This window comes from Tachyglossus aculeatus, chromosome 2, assembly GCF_015852505.1.
Source record: "Tachyglossus aculeatus isolate mTacAcu1 chromosome 2, mTacAcu1.pri, whole genome shotgun sequence".
In the NCBI taxonomy this organism is placed as follows: Eukaryota; Metazoa; Chordata; class Mammalia; order Monotremata; family Tachyglossidae; genus Tachyglossus; species Tachyglossus aculeatus.
The window spans coordinates 83,065,419-83,079,710 of record NC_052067.1 but is presented as its reverse complement, the minus strand read 5'-3'; the positions used below and the strand labels follow the sequence as shown (position 1 = coordinate 83,079,710).

Below are 14,292 nucleotides of genomic sequence, written 5' to 3'. Positions count from 1 at the left end.
AAATACGGAGCACTGCCTCAGTCCTAATATTCCCTGACACAATGAGAAGGGAGAAAGATGCTTAAAAAGGAACATTTCTTTGACAGTCAGGATTTTTCGCTAACCCACATTCCTTGGTTTAGCATCTGTCAAAATGAACTTACTGAGCAATAAATAATGGGGTAGGTTGCTATTAGACTGAAATGATTTGGACTGATTTGGACACATAAATAAAGCCCAGAGATTTATCCGACATTCTAAATCCAATTGCTAGAACTGACACAGACTTATTTTAGAAACTCAACTCAGATCTGTGCTCCTCCTTGACTAAATAGGGATGAGAAAGAGACTTTGGGAAGGAGGAAGATTATTGGGAGGAAATGTAAGCTGGAGCAGGGATAGACTAATGAGGTATAAATAAGGTACTAGCCTGAGAAAGCTAGCGGTAAAAAAGAATGCTACAAAATTACTAAGAGTTAAAGGACCTTTCTACTCAGATTCTCAGTCTACTTGCAGTGATTACAGAATGTAAGAAGTCTTCTTAATCTCTGCCCTGGCTTATAGCAGGTGTTCTGGTGGCATTACCTACACCCCTAACTTATAATCAGTCAATCATAGTTACTGTCCTAAGAACTTTGGAGGGTACAATACAACAGAGTTGGTAGACATATTCCCTGCCTGCAAAGAATTGACAGTTTAGGGGGAAGCTTAAACAATAGAAGATACAGAAAAGAGTGGCTCTTCAGATGCGAGATGGCAGTTTTCATGTAAGACGTTGAAACCTCCAACCACCAGCAAAGTACAAATTTAAGATGGATGTTGGTCTTGACTTGTGTTTGGAGTCTTTTGTGGAATGACTGAGCTCTGTGGAGTTCTGAGCCACCATTTCACAGAACTGAAATCATAAAATGGATGGATAGATAGTTCCCGATTCATGCATCTGTTTTCTCTAATGCTTCAGATAGGAAAGCAATGTGTAGAGAAGATATTGACTTTGTCTGAGATTATTTTCAATGCTTTACCAATGCAGGAAAGTATGACATAGTGAAGGCTATGAAGGTGGCTTAACTCTGAAAAAACAGCTAATGTTTTTTCTTCTACTTGCCTAAGAAACAGCTTGGAATCTTGGGTTTTAAATTGGAATCCCAACAGCACACTTGGCTCTGTGCAATCCTGTGACCTTCTTCATTCTGTTTTATCATTTAAAACTGGGAATAATAAGAGTCAGAGATGTAAGGAATAAAACCTGAAAATAGTTGTAAAATCTGTTTAAGTAGAGATATTGAAAATGAGGAACTTGGGTACATTTTAAGGACCAATTTTCTGGCGAGGAGGGGCTTGAGAAAACGGATTGGACCATTGAGACAGGCTGGAGAATGGCCTCCCTTTCTGGAGGTCTGTAAAAATAGGGTAGACTCTCATGTGTCTGGGACAGCATAGGTGTGGTCTTACTTAAAAGTCTCTTCCAACCCCATGATCTTATGAATGCCTAAGTGTTTCAAAAGCAAAAAACCACAATCTATTTCCTTCTCTAAATGCTGAGAGTCTCTGTCCAGAGTCATGATACTGTTTGCTCTTCTCTGTTACTGAGAAATAATCTTCTCTTTGTCCCAAGGAGCGTGAGAGAGCATGTCAGCCTAGCCTTAATTGATCTCCCCAATTACAAGTTTGCTGAGTTCTTCAAAATAAAGATCTAGGAGGATTGTAGATGATAGCTGGGTGAGCACTTCTGTATACTGTTTGTTTAGAAAACTGTCCCGTAGCTCAGAGTTTCATTACGTATTTCAGTGATTCATTCCCATCCGCTGCTGGAGAGGATGATGGAGGGTTAGTTTGATTCAGAAGACACTTTGTGGCTGAGGCTGTGTACATCCTCTTTCTTAAAAGCAGTGAGATGTTTAATCAGGAATTTGGGAGTGGGAAGGAAAGAGTTGTAATAGGGAGGGGAAAAAAAGAGCAAGACCCCCATTTTGCCTTAAAGATGCTCCCAGATTTACAACAATTAGTGAATAACACATAATTAGGGAGAGTTTTTGTAATGCAAAAATAAACCTTCTAATTACACAGACAGCTGACTGCAGATAATGATGGTGATCTAGAGGGAATAAAGGGACCAGAATGATTTTTTTTCTTTCATTCTGATGAGATTTACTACACTGCCCAGAAAAGAGAGAGGGGAGGAAGAAGTTGAGGATGAACTTTTGGTATGTTTGTTCATTTGGCATTCTTTGTTTTATTTCTCACCCTGACACTGCTTTGTCAATAGACCCTTAAAAAGGCATCCCTCACCAGCATTTGCTAGGGTCTCAAATTAGTGCAGGGTGGGAAGAGGAGAAGGTCCTGATAGTTCTCAGGAAGTTTATGGCATGGTGGGGAGGGGATGGGAGGTCAAACAGATCTTCATTCAGTGATCCTAGTTAAAGTGAGGCATGTTTTGACTTGACCCAAGAGCAGATGTTCTCCTCCCTGACTTGTACCACTGCAGGTCCATATTGGTGTTCTAATTGGCCCTCTTGGGTTTAGTTCGATCATGTGGTTCAGGATTCTTCCTGTCTCCTCCACCTCTCTTTCAACCGGGTGATAGAGTTGCCGTGATCCAGGTTTATAACTCTCATCCCTATCCTGATTGATGTTGATCGGGCGAGAGAGGATTACTCTGCTGACAACGAGCTGGAAGAATAAGGAATTAATTTCTGCTGGAAGATGTGGAGATGGAAAATATGAGGAGGCTCTAGTAGTGTTTGTATTAATGTGTGGAGAAGCAGTCCAACACGGAGCACTAGAGGGCAAGTTAGGGTTTTAGGAGGGCAAGTGAGGATGTTTGATAGTTCATCCATAAGATGTGTGATATTGAGGAGTGGCATGGCTTGGTGGAAAGAGCATGGGCTTGGGAGTCAGAGGTCATGGCTTTTAATTCCAGCTTTGCCATTTATCAGCTGTGTGACTTTGGGCAAGTTGCTTAGCTTCTCTGTGCCTCAGTTACCTCATCTGTAAAATGAGGATTAAGATTCTGAGCCCCATCTGGGACAACCTGATTACCTTGTATCTCCCCCAGTGCTTAGAACAGAGCTTGGCACATAGTAAGCACTTAACAAATACCATTATTATTATCATTATTATCATTATTATTGTTATTATATTGTTCTTCCAGCATTGCTGATGTAACCATTAGACCCAAAATACTGGGATGCCACAGACCACTAGTCTAACCTAGGAATGGCACTGTTTGTGCTCTTAAATATTTGTCAATCAATCACTTGTATTTATTGATCACTTACTGTGTGCAAAGCACTGAACTAAGCACTTAGGAGAGTACAATATCACAACAAACAGACACTTTCCTGCCCATAAGAAGCACAAAGTCTAGAGGGAAGCATACAGTCTGGGGGCGGGGCATGGGCGGTCCTTCCTGGTACAAGGAGGATAATATTGTTGGGCAACACTTACACTCCTGATTAAATCATCTCAATTGAGCCATCAGTGGCATTTATTGAGGACTTACTGTGTATAGATCACTGTATCAAGCACTTGGGAAAGTACAACGCAACAGAGTTGGTAGACACAGCTGGCTCTTCTAAACCAATTTCGTCGTGGTAGTCATTCATTCGGTTGTATTTATTGAGTACTTACTGTGTGCAAAGCATTGTACCAAGTGCTTGGGAGAGTACAATATAATGATGAACGGACACGTTCACTGCTCATTCATTCATTCAATTGAATTTATTGAGCACTTACTGTGTGCAGAGCACTGTACTAAGCACTTGGAAAGTACAATTCGGCAACAGAGACAGTCCCTACCCAACAACGGGCTCACACTTTAGAAGGGGGAGACAGACAGCAAAACAAAACAAGTAGACAGGTGTCAATACCACCAAAATAAATAGAATTATTGATATATACACATCATTAATAAAATAGAGTAATAAATATGTATAAAAATACATACATTGAGGGAGCGGGGGCAGAGGGGAGGAGGAGCAGAGGATAAGGGGGGGCTCAGTCTAGGAAGGCCTCCTGGAGGAGGTGAGATCTCAGTAGGGCTTTGAAGGGAGGAAGAGAGCTAGTTTGGTGGATGTGTGGAAAGAGGGCCTTCCAGGCTGGGGAAGGACGTGGGGCAGGGGTCGACGGCGGGACAGGCGAGAATGAGGCACAGTGAGGAGGTTAGTGGCAGAGGAGTGGAGTGGGCTGTAGAAGGAGAGAAGGGAGGTGAGGTAGGAGGAGGCAAGGTGATGGAGAGCTTTGAAGCCAATGGTGAGGAGCTTTTGTTTGATACAGAGGTTGATAGGCAACCACTGGAGATTTTTGAAGAGGAGAGTGACATTCCGAGAGCATTTCTGTAGAAAGATAATACAGTCTAGAGGGTCAGACAGACATTAATATAAATACATACAAAAATAAATTACAGCTATTACCACCACTGGCTTCAAAGGTGCCCATGCTAGCCAATCCTGGATGAATAATGGAGTGTAACGGGTTTTATAAGATATTTTATGATTGGGCTGCCCAACCAAGTCTCTAACCTAGTAATAATAACAATAATAATAATAATAATCATGGTATTTGTTAAGTGCTTACTATGCCAGACCCTGTTCTAAGCGCTGGGGTAGATCTAAGATAATTGCATTGGGCACAAACTCTGTCCCACATGGGGCTCACAGTTTTAATTCCACAGATGAATTAAATGAACAGTTTAATTTACAGATGAAAGCCCCATTTTGCTGTGTTATGGCCCAAAACAGGTCCCAGGTTTTAGGGCCTAGGTAGTACTAGGTAGCAGGAAGAGCACTGGAGATAGTGCTCAAAGATTATGTTCTTTTTCTGGCTTTCCTGCAGTCAGATGAGTTAAAATCTTGAGCAGGGCTGACACTGAACAGCCATATCCCACTGGTAATAGGACCTGACTTTCCCCACCAGCCATTCCTCAGGGAGGTCATGAGGGCTGGGAATGGCTGAAAAACTTTTGGTATGCAAGAGAGCTGCCAGGTGACCATAGAAGATGGCTGCAATTTAGAGTTATTAATTGTCAGGAGTTGTACGTTTTTACTGATGCTCTCATCTTCTGGATGGAGAAATTGAAGTCCAGAATAGCCACAAGTCTTGCCTTAACCTCTCATAGTTGGTCAATGGCCATCATTGGTTTACAGAATTATGCAGCTCCCAAGCTTTCTACAACACAGGTGAGATTTTGTGCCCCATGTAGAAATACCACTTTTGCTTGTTTCTTTGGAAAGCATTTAATTACCAGCCAAATTCAAGATGATTCTTCTCATTTTAATGTAGCTCTGTTAAGCACTCAATGATAAGATGACTGATTTCAAATATAATCACGTGTAGTTCTTATATAAGAATACAATATAATTACCCAATTATCCTTAACTGAAAAGGGGAATGGTTAATTTATATTCCTCTTCAACTGAAAAGGTTTCTTTAGGGCAATATTTCAAAATTCCAGCAGTCTTCTGTAAATGAGGTACAGCAGCAAAGGGGATTCTGGCAAAAAAAGGTATAACAACTCTATTGGCTCCCTTTCGATAAAAGCATCCAGGGTTCCTTTTCTTAAATCTTTTCTTCTTACAAACATTCCTTGCACACTGCCTAGGCTTTATTTTGAGGAAAATGTTTCCACTCCAGAGAATATTCTCTTGAATTCTGTTGATCCAAATATTTCTGAACTGAAGTTCACCTAAAAGCATAGGGGCCTAGGGTTTTATAGCATTTTTATCCTGTCATTTGTGAATCTCACACATGTTCAACCTAGGAAAACCTTCCTAAACCCACATCTGCTACATATGGGGGGCGGGGGGGAATGAATCTGCTGCCGCAGGGGCCTCCTGATGCCTTCTTGTTCCACCTCTTGCCTCCAGGAAGCATGGCACCTAAATTATCCCAGGCAGATGACTGCCTAGCCTATATTTAGAAATCTCTCGGGATGGAAATTCTAAAACTTTCTTTGAATAACGACTGTCAGGAAGTTCTGCCTTGGTTGTTAGCAACCTGAACAAGGGTTATTTTCCAATACACCTATCACCGTTTTTATTAATATCCACCAAGGGCATTTATGGTGGCCTTACGCTGTGCAGAACACTATATTAGAGTCCAGGTCTGGGATTCAGAATGACCTGGGTTCAAATCTTAGCTCCACCACTTGTCTGCTGCGTGACCTCAGGCAAGTCACTTAACTTCCCCGTGCCTCAGTTATCTCATCTGTAAAATAGGGATTAAGACTGTGAGCCCCATGTGGGACAGAGACTGTGTGTCCAACCTGATTTGCTTGTATCCACCCCAGTGCTTAATAAAATCCTGGCACATAGTAAGCACTTAACAAATACCACAATTATGATGATGATTATATTTCATTGGTTAGGGCCTTTTATTAAGCTCATTATGGTCAGGGACCATGTCCGCTAATTGTATTGTGCTCTCCTATGCACTTAATACAGTAATCTGCAAATAGTAAGTGCTCAAAAAATACCATTGATCAATTCATTAAAGTTTATGGAGGCTTCGTTTAACTAGGAAGGCAAGGTCATACCAATGACAAGAACCAAACTTGAAAATTGTAGGGGAAACATTTACAGGGTCCTTTGGCAAAGAGAACCTGACTTGGGCTGTGAAGTAAAACTCACCTCTCTGTCCTTGAACATTTTTATGCTCCTTTATTCCCCTTTCCACATTTCTTCTCTGATTAGGAACATCTCTGATGGCCTCAGCAAAACATTTTTATCAATCTCCCTTATCTGAATGGCCAACAATGAGAGCCAATAGATGCAGAAAGGTATTTTGTTTTTGTTTTTCTCCTTGGCAAAACCAATTTTCTACTGGTTCTTTCAAGTGAATCTTGCAAATACCAATCACTGATATTATTTATGGGAATCCAGGGCTGTACATCACAGAGCAAACGGATTTTTAAAAGGCGGCATCTTTCTCTCCAAGTCTTTACATGAACACAGCTTATCTCAACCAGATGGAATACACACAGCATCCATCTGACTGACAGGATCAAAAGAATACTCAGCTGAAGGAAATAATGGGAACTTGAAAGAGGACAGAAAAGGAGCTGGGTCTCCAGCGTGATAGGCAATTCACAGTCTCGAAGAAAGACAGGACTATACAGCCAAGTCTTCCTCATGTGAGGTAACAGAGAACAGAAGGAAGATAAATCATTGAAATTTCCAGATAACTCACTCCCGTCACTCCCAACCCTATTTTAGCAAATACAGCCACCTTCTCTCTTTTCCAAACTCTTTTTCTGACTTCTTATCAAGTAGAGCAATGGATTTTAGTTGAGTTTCCCTCCCTCCCCCTCAGCTGAGCACACAAAGAGCAGCAAAACAACTGAAGGCAGACAGCAGAAGGGAGAAGGATGAAAAGCAAAAGCCTTGGAACTACTATAAACGAAACCGTGGCCCCCAAACCATCACAAGTAAAGCCAGGAAGAAGCCAAAGGAATATACAGAGCTAAGTGTTTTCTTCTTCCCTGAAGTATGCTTCTGTGTACTACTTGAAGACCCAAAAAATGTAGTTGTGGTTTTATTCAGTACTGCTCTCAATGCCTATATCAACCTAACAAGAGAAGCTGTGTGGCCTAGTGAATAGAATAAGAGCCTGGGAGTCAGAAGGATCTGGGTCCTAATCCCTGCTCTGCCACTTATCTGTTGTGTGACCTTGGGAAAGTCACTTCACTTCCCTGTGCCTCAGATACTTCATCTGTAAAATGGGATTAAGACTGTGACCTCCACGTAGGGCATGGACTGTGTCCAGAATGATTAGCTCGCATCTACTCCAGTGACTGGTACATAGTAAGTGCTTAATACCATGAAAAAACAAGAAAAAGAATCCCCAAACCAAAAGATAATGGTTGGATATGATCTTGAAAGGCTATGACACTCCTTATTCCAAGGTGGTTCAAAATAAAGCACTAAATGAAATCACCTAAATAATTCTAAAGTTCCTAAAAAAAAATATAGAAAATGCTTAAGCAATGCTACAATTATTATCATGTGCCAAGCACTGTACTAAGAATTCGAGGTAGATATAAGATCATCAGGTGGGACACAAACCCTGCCACAAATGGGGGTTCACAGCACAGGTAGGAGTGAAAACAGATATTTAACCTCCACTTTACAAATGAGGAAATTTAGGGACAGAGAACTTAATTCTCCAAAGGACACGAAGAAGGCAGAGCCAGGATTAAAATGTAGGTTATCTAACTCCTACCCTTGTGCTCTTTCCACTAGGCCACACTGATTCCCTCAACTGAGACGTTCTCCTCTTTCTTCCTTGGCTTTTCAATAATGATGATTCTTTAGTCAGGCTTATTTTGATTTCTGTACCCTTCAGACTGTAAGCTCATTGCGAGCAGGGAATATGTCTGTTATATTGTTGTGTTGTACTCTCCCAAGAACTTAGTACAGTGCTCTGCTCACAGTAAGCACTCATTACATATGATTGATTGCTTGATTGGTTCAAATACTGCAGACCATAGAGAATTTGATCCCAGTTGTTCTGACCAATATAACTTGACATCAAATATAGCTGAACCAACTGAAGAAGCAGCCTTAGTGGAAAGAGCATGGGGGTGGGAGTCAGATGACCTTGGTTCTAATTCTGGCTCTGCTCTGTGACGTTAGGAAGTCACTTAACTTCTCTGTGCCATGTTTTGTTTTGTTGTCTGTCTCCCCCTTCTAGACTGTGAGCCCATTGTTGAGTAGGGACCGTCTCTATATGTTGCCAACTTGTACTTCCCAAGCGCTTAGTACAGTGCTGTGCACACAGTCAGTGCTCAATATATATGAATGAATGAATGAATGTGCCTCAGTTCCCTCATCTGTAAAATAGGGATTGAGACTCTGAGTACTATGTGGGGCAGGAACTGTGTCCAATCTGATTATCTTGTATTTACCCCAGTGCTTAGCACATTGCCTAGCACATAGTAAGAAGCATTGTAGCTCAGTGGAAAGAGCATGGGCTTTGGAGTCATTGGTCATGGGTTCAAACCCCGGCTCCGCCAGTTGTCAGCTGTGTGACTTTGGGCAAGTCACTTAACTTCTCTGTGCCTCAGTTACCTCATCTGTAAAATGGGGATTGACTGTGAGACCCCTGTGGGACAACCTGATCACCTTGTAAGCTCCCCAGTGCTTAGAACAGTGGTTTGCACATAGTAAGTTCTTAATAAATGCCATCATTATTATTATTATTATAGCAGGTGATTAACAAGTACCACTTGGGAAAAAAGATATTTACATCATCTGTGATCTATAAATGCTTCTCAGGGAGGCAGCCCCCCAAAACACATCTTAATAATAATTGTGGTGTTCGTTAAGCACTTACTATGTGCCAGGCACTGTATTAAGCATTGGGGTAGATAGAAGCAAATCAGGTTGGACACAGTCCCCTTTCCCATGTGGGGCTCACAGTCTCAATTTTACAGATGAGGTAACTGAGGCATGGAGAAGTGAAGCAACTTGCCCAAGGCCACACACCAGACAAGTGGTGGAGCTGGGATTAGAACCCATGGCTTTCTGACTCCCAAGCTTGTGCTCTATCCACTATGCCATGCTGCTTTTCATCTTCTGATTTGCTTCCCTTAGTCAAGTAGAAACTGTGAGGAACTTAAAAAAAAAATCCCACTAAGGAATTCATTCAGTTGTTAGCTGATAATAATAATAATTATCATATTTTTTAAGCACTTACTATGTGACAGGCACTGTACTAAGTGCTGGGGTGGATACAAGCAAATTGGGTTGGAACCAGTGCCTCTCTCACATGAGGGTCCAAGTATTAATCCCAATTGTTAAACCCAATTAAATCAATTAAGTTACATGGGGTTCACATTCTCAACCCCCATTTTACGGATGAGGTAACTGAGGCCCAGAGAAGTAAAGTGATTTGCCCAAGGTCGCCCAGCAGACAAGTGGCGGAGCTGGGATTAGAACCCATGACCTTCTGACGCCCAGGCTCATGCTCTATCCATGATGCAGGAGGTCATCTCCATTATTCTAAATACATGTTTTAGGTTTCTAAGAGGACTGAGTACCATACATATTTGATTCATGCACTTGCAATTATCTATTTGTGGGTTTTTGTCTTACTTTCCTGGTCTCCACCTTTGGAGGACAAGCAACTTAAGGAGAGACCCTGCTTTATTTTTCTTCTGTAATTCCTCTCAGTATCTTGTAGAATGCTTTGTGTGAAGTTGGCACATTCAGTAAATACAGATTATGTGATGATAATAGCCCCAAAACATATTTCATTCATTTAGACTTGTCAATAGGTCTCTGTATTCGTTTTTTTTTTCTAACAAAGTTTCCATCACTGCTCTCTTTTTTGTAGGCCGATCGATTCAACATTTTCTTAAGTGGCTGTTGTGTTGTTATCTATTGGAGCAAAGTAATGTCAGAGATAACAAGGGAAGGATTTAAGTGTTTTAACAAGAAGCTTACTTTTTACTGGTCCTCAGTGTTTTTTTCCATGACACTAGAGGATCTTCTGCCATTCCGAAGGAAAGGATACTGCAACATTTCTGTGGAGAATTTCTGAGTACAGTTGGGTCCTTTGAACTCTAAAATGTTTAAGCATCTTCTGCCTCTATGAAGGTTCAAGCATGTAAGTAAACATCAGCCAGAAGGCTTTGTTCCCATTGTTCTTTTGCATATACACTACTTACATTTTGCTCTTGTTTATGAAAACCTGTTTCTGTTGTATGTTGTTACAAGCACAATGGAGTCCCTCTTCATTTAAAAGACCAGTAACAGAGTGGGTGCCCAAGTGAAATCGGGGTTTATTGTAAACAGCATAAACATAGGCTCACAAAGCCTGGTTGCTAGGCTAGCAATACAATGGAGAATATTCACATGTGGTTCTTCTGTATGAGATAATAAAGAAGAGCTGTGATGGGAAAAAAAAAGCAATTGCCAGGGGTCGCATTGAGTGTCAGTTCTGAGGTCAGTGTCAATTAGCATTGTCAGTAGTGTCCTTTGGAAAAGGTCGAAGTTCAACAGTCTGTAAGAGGGAACAGCCAAAACTGTATAATCCATAACAATAGCACACAGGAACAAGACAGCGCCAGAAAGACTGACAAAGACTGCTCCAGCTGTGTTTCCTTTTTTTGGCTGGGGAGTGGGGGGGGGAGACAGTCCTGCAAAACGTGCTTCCACCACAAACTATAGTTGTGATTTCAAATGGGTAATTATGTGAAGTGATATCATGGTAAATATCCACTTTCCAGTGTCTCCCCTGGTTTATCTCTTTGGACCAAGTACTGGATGTGTGGTGGTGGGGAGGGAATGGCAGGGGGTAATAAAAGATTGATAGAGTAAATTATTTCCATATTGCCTCAGGTGGACTTCCATGCAGACTTTTATATTCAGGTACTAAAATTTGGTTTCCACCCAAATCAGGTGAAAATGATTCACCCTGCCTTTATCTAATGACTTCAAAACATTAACAGAAGTCATCTAACTGGGGCAAATCTAAAATTAAAAAAAATTATGTGGCCTTTCCCATGAAGACAAGGTGGTAATATATTTCTGTTAAGAAGCACAGAACCAGGCAGATCTGTTTGCCAATCTGCCTGGGAATCAAAGGACTTGGGTTTTAATCCCAGCTCCACCACTTGTCAGCTGTGTGACCTTGGGTAAGTCACTTAGCTTTTCTATTCCTAAATTACCTCATCTGTAAAATGGAAATTAAGACTATGAGCCCCATGTGAGTTGTGGGCTATGGTATGTGTACAACTTGATTAGCTTGTATCTACCCCAGTACTTAGTACAGTGCCTGGCACAAAGTGCTTATAAACAACAAAAAACCCTGGAAGGCAGTCATGAATCATAACTGAGGCTGTGCTGATATTCTTTCCTCCTAGCCGCTCCCCACCCCCCTCCAGCCCCAGAAAAAGTTAATAATCAATTCTATTTTTTCAGTCCTTACTTTGTGCAAAGCACTGTGCTAAGCACTTGGGGAGAGTACGATATAACTGAGTTTGTAGACATGTTCCCTGTTCAAAGGAGACCTGAACTGTCTATGCACAAAAGTAGGTTTCATTAAATTTATAGCCAGTAGGCACTGAAAATAGTTGAAATTTCCACAGAAATATTTTCAATATCCTTTCTTGACTGTGAAAACATTGGAAAATAGCTGTATGAATGAAAGAAGAGTATAGAAATAGATTTCTAGGTAGAGGAGTTAAGGTGCCACAAAAATTTTGAAGGAACTAGGCTTAAGAAAATAGAAGAGCAATGGGAGCCATTCTAAATAAAAGAACGATAACTTCAGAAGGCTCTGGGGTAAGTAGTGTTTTTCCCCCACTTCCACTGGAATGGGAATTTATTTTGCTTTTGTAGCAATTTGTGTTATTTTTTAGAATTTCCTCTCAGTCTTGGATAAGTCCAAGAACTGCCTGCTGCAATTTTGATCCTTTACTATTTCTTTGCGGTTCAAAGGAGGTACTGGTATGGGATTTGGAGGGAAAAACATAAAGCAACCCCGTGTTTTTCAATCAGATGGTAGAATGAGAGTCAAGGAACAAAGGGCAAGGATTTGTTTCATCTCATTATCTTGTTTCTACCCCAATGCGTGGTACATTTCTTGACACATGATAAGTACGTACTAAATACCATAGCCCTCTCAGAGTTGCACCTGGAGAGTTTCCAGTACTCTACCAGTCTCAACTATGGGAGGGAGAGTCAAACAGAAGCATATCCATCCCATTCCTAGTTTGGCCAGTGGCTAGCGAATGGAAGGAAGGCAATCTGCTACAAGTCAAAACTCACCTGTGCTGGGCAGCAGCAGCATGGAAGAAAGCCGAGGAAGGAGACTCAAGTTTGCTGTGTGGAAGGATGCAATGGTAAACCACTTCTGTATTTTTACCAAGAAAACTCTATGGATACACTACCAGAATGATTCCAGATGGAGGTGAGGCGTTTTGGGAAAGAAGTGTTCCGTGGCGTCGCTAGTGGTCGGAGATGACTCAACAGCATAAGATAAAAACAAGTACCATAACTTATTAGGAGTCAACAATCCCAGAGAGAGGATGATGGGGTTAGAGAAAGATGGGTGAAAGATCTGGAGGAATGGAGAATCTTGGGGATTCTAGGTGTGGTAAAGGGTAAAAACCCTTTACTAAAAGACCCAGCTGAGAAGTCCCTTTGGGAGACCCATCATATAGACTACCCCTCTGAGGTTTCAGAGGATCCCAGAAAGATGAATGAAGTGGGCACTTAAATCTCTCCAGGGTTCTCAGTTTTTGTCCCTTGAGAGGATGGTTCTGCATCTTGGAGGCTTGGTTGCATTGAATGGAATTACTGAATGAATTGATTGTATTGAAAACGAGACTACCAAATGGACTGGGAAGTGGAATAAGAAGCTTGGTAAAGACCAACTCAGAAATCTTCTGGTGGGACTTAATTCTAGGCCTAGAATTTTAAGCAAATGACACCAAGCCTCCTCTTCCCTATGATTCTGTCTCCAGTACATAGCTTTGCTCCCACTTGTTTTGTCTTATGCTGTCGAGTTGTCTCCGATCCATTGCTACTCCATGGACACATCTCTCACTTCCATTTGCAATCATTTGAGTAGTGAATCGGTAGAGTTTTCTTGGTAAAAATATGGAAGTGGTTTACCATTGCCTTCTTCCAGAGGAGCTGTGTGGCTCAGTGGAAAGAGCACGGGCTTGAGAGTCAGAGGTCACGGGTTCTAATCCCGGCTCCGCCACCTGTCTGCTGTGTGACCTTGGGCAAGTCATTTAACTTCTCTGAGCCTCAGTTACCTCATCTGTAAAATGGGGATTAAGACTGTGAGCCCCACATGAGGCAATCTAATTACCTTGTATCCCCCCAGCGCTTAGAACAGTGCTTCACACATAGTAAGCGCTTAACAAGTGCCATCGTTATTATTATTATTATTCCACGGAGTAAACTTGAGTCTCCACCGTCGACTCTCTCCCATGCTGCTGCTCCCCAGCACAGGTGAGTTTTGACTTGTAGCAGGGTGCCTTCCACTCATTAGCCACTGGCCAAGCTGGAAATGGAATGGTTATGCCTCTGCTTGACTCTCCCTCCCATAGCCAAGCCTGGTAGAGTACTGGAAACTCTCCAGGTGCAATCCTGAGAGAATCACTCCCACTAGGCCTCATTTAGAAACTACTAAATGACTGTGCTTTGGATTTTAGAAATTAATGTCATTCTCTCCCTAAATTATGATATTCTTATTCTCTTACTTATTGTACTTTCAGCAATTTATGGCCATTTGTCTGTCCCATTCAATTGTAAGACCTCCGAGAGCAGAGACCATTATTATAATAATAATCATTTCTGG

The 14,292-nt window shown here is 41.6% G+C and overlaps 1 non-coding gene across 1 annotated transcript; it reads right to left on the bottom strand.

Annotated features, from left to right (window-relative positions):
• Positions 1-13,953: 13,953 nt before the first annotated feature.
• LOC119925108 lies at positions 13,954-14,091 on the bottom strand. Its single transcript, XR_005449777.1, has one exon. It is a non-coding gene; the product is annotated as a small nucleolar RNA SNORA7 (small nucleolar RNA).
• Between the last annotated feature and the right edge of the window lie 201 nt (positions 14,092-14,292).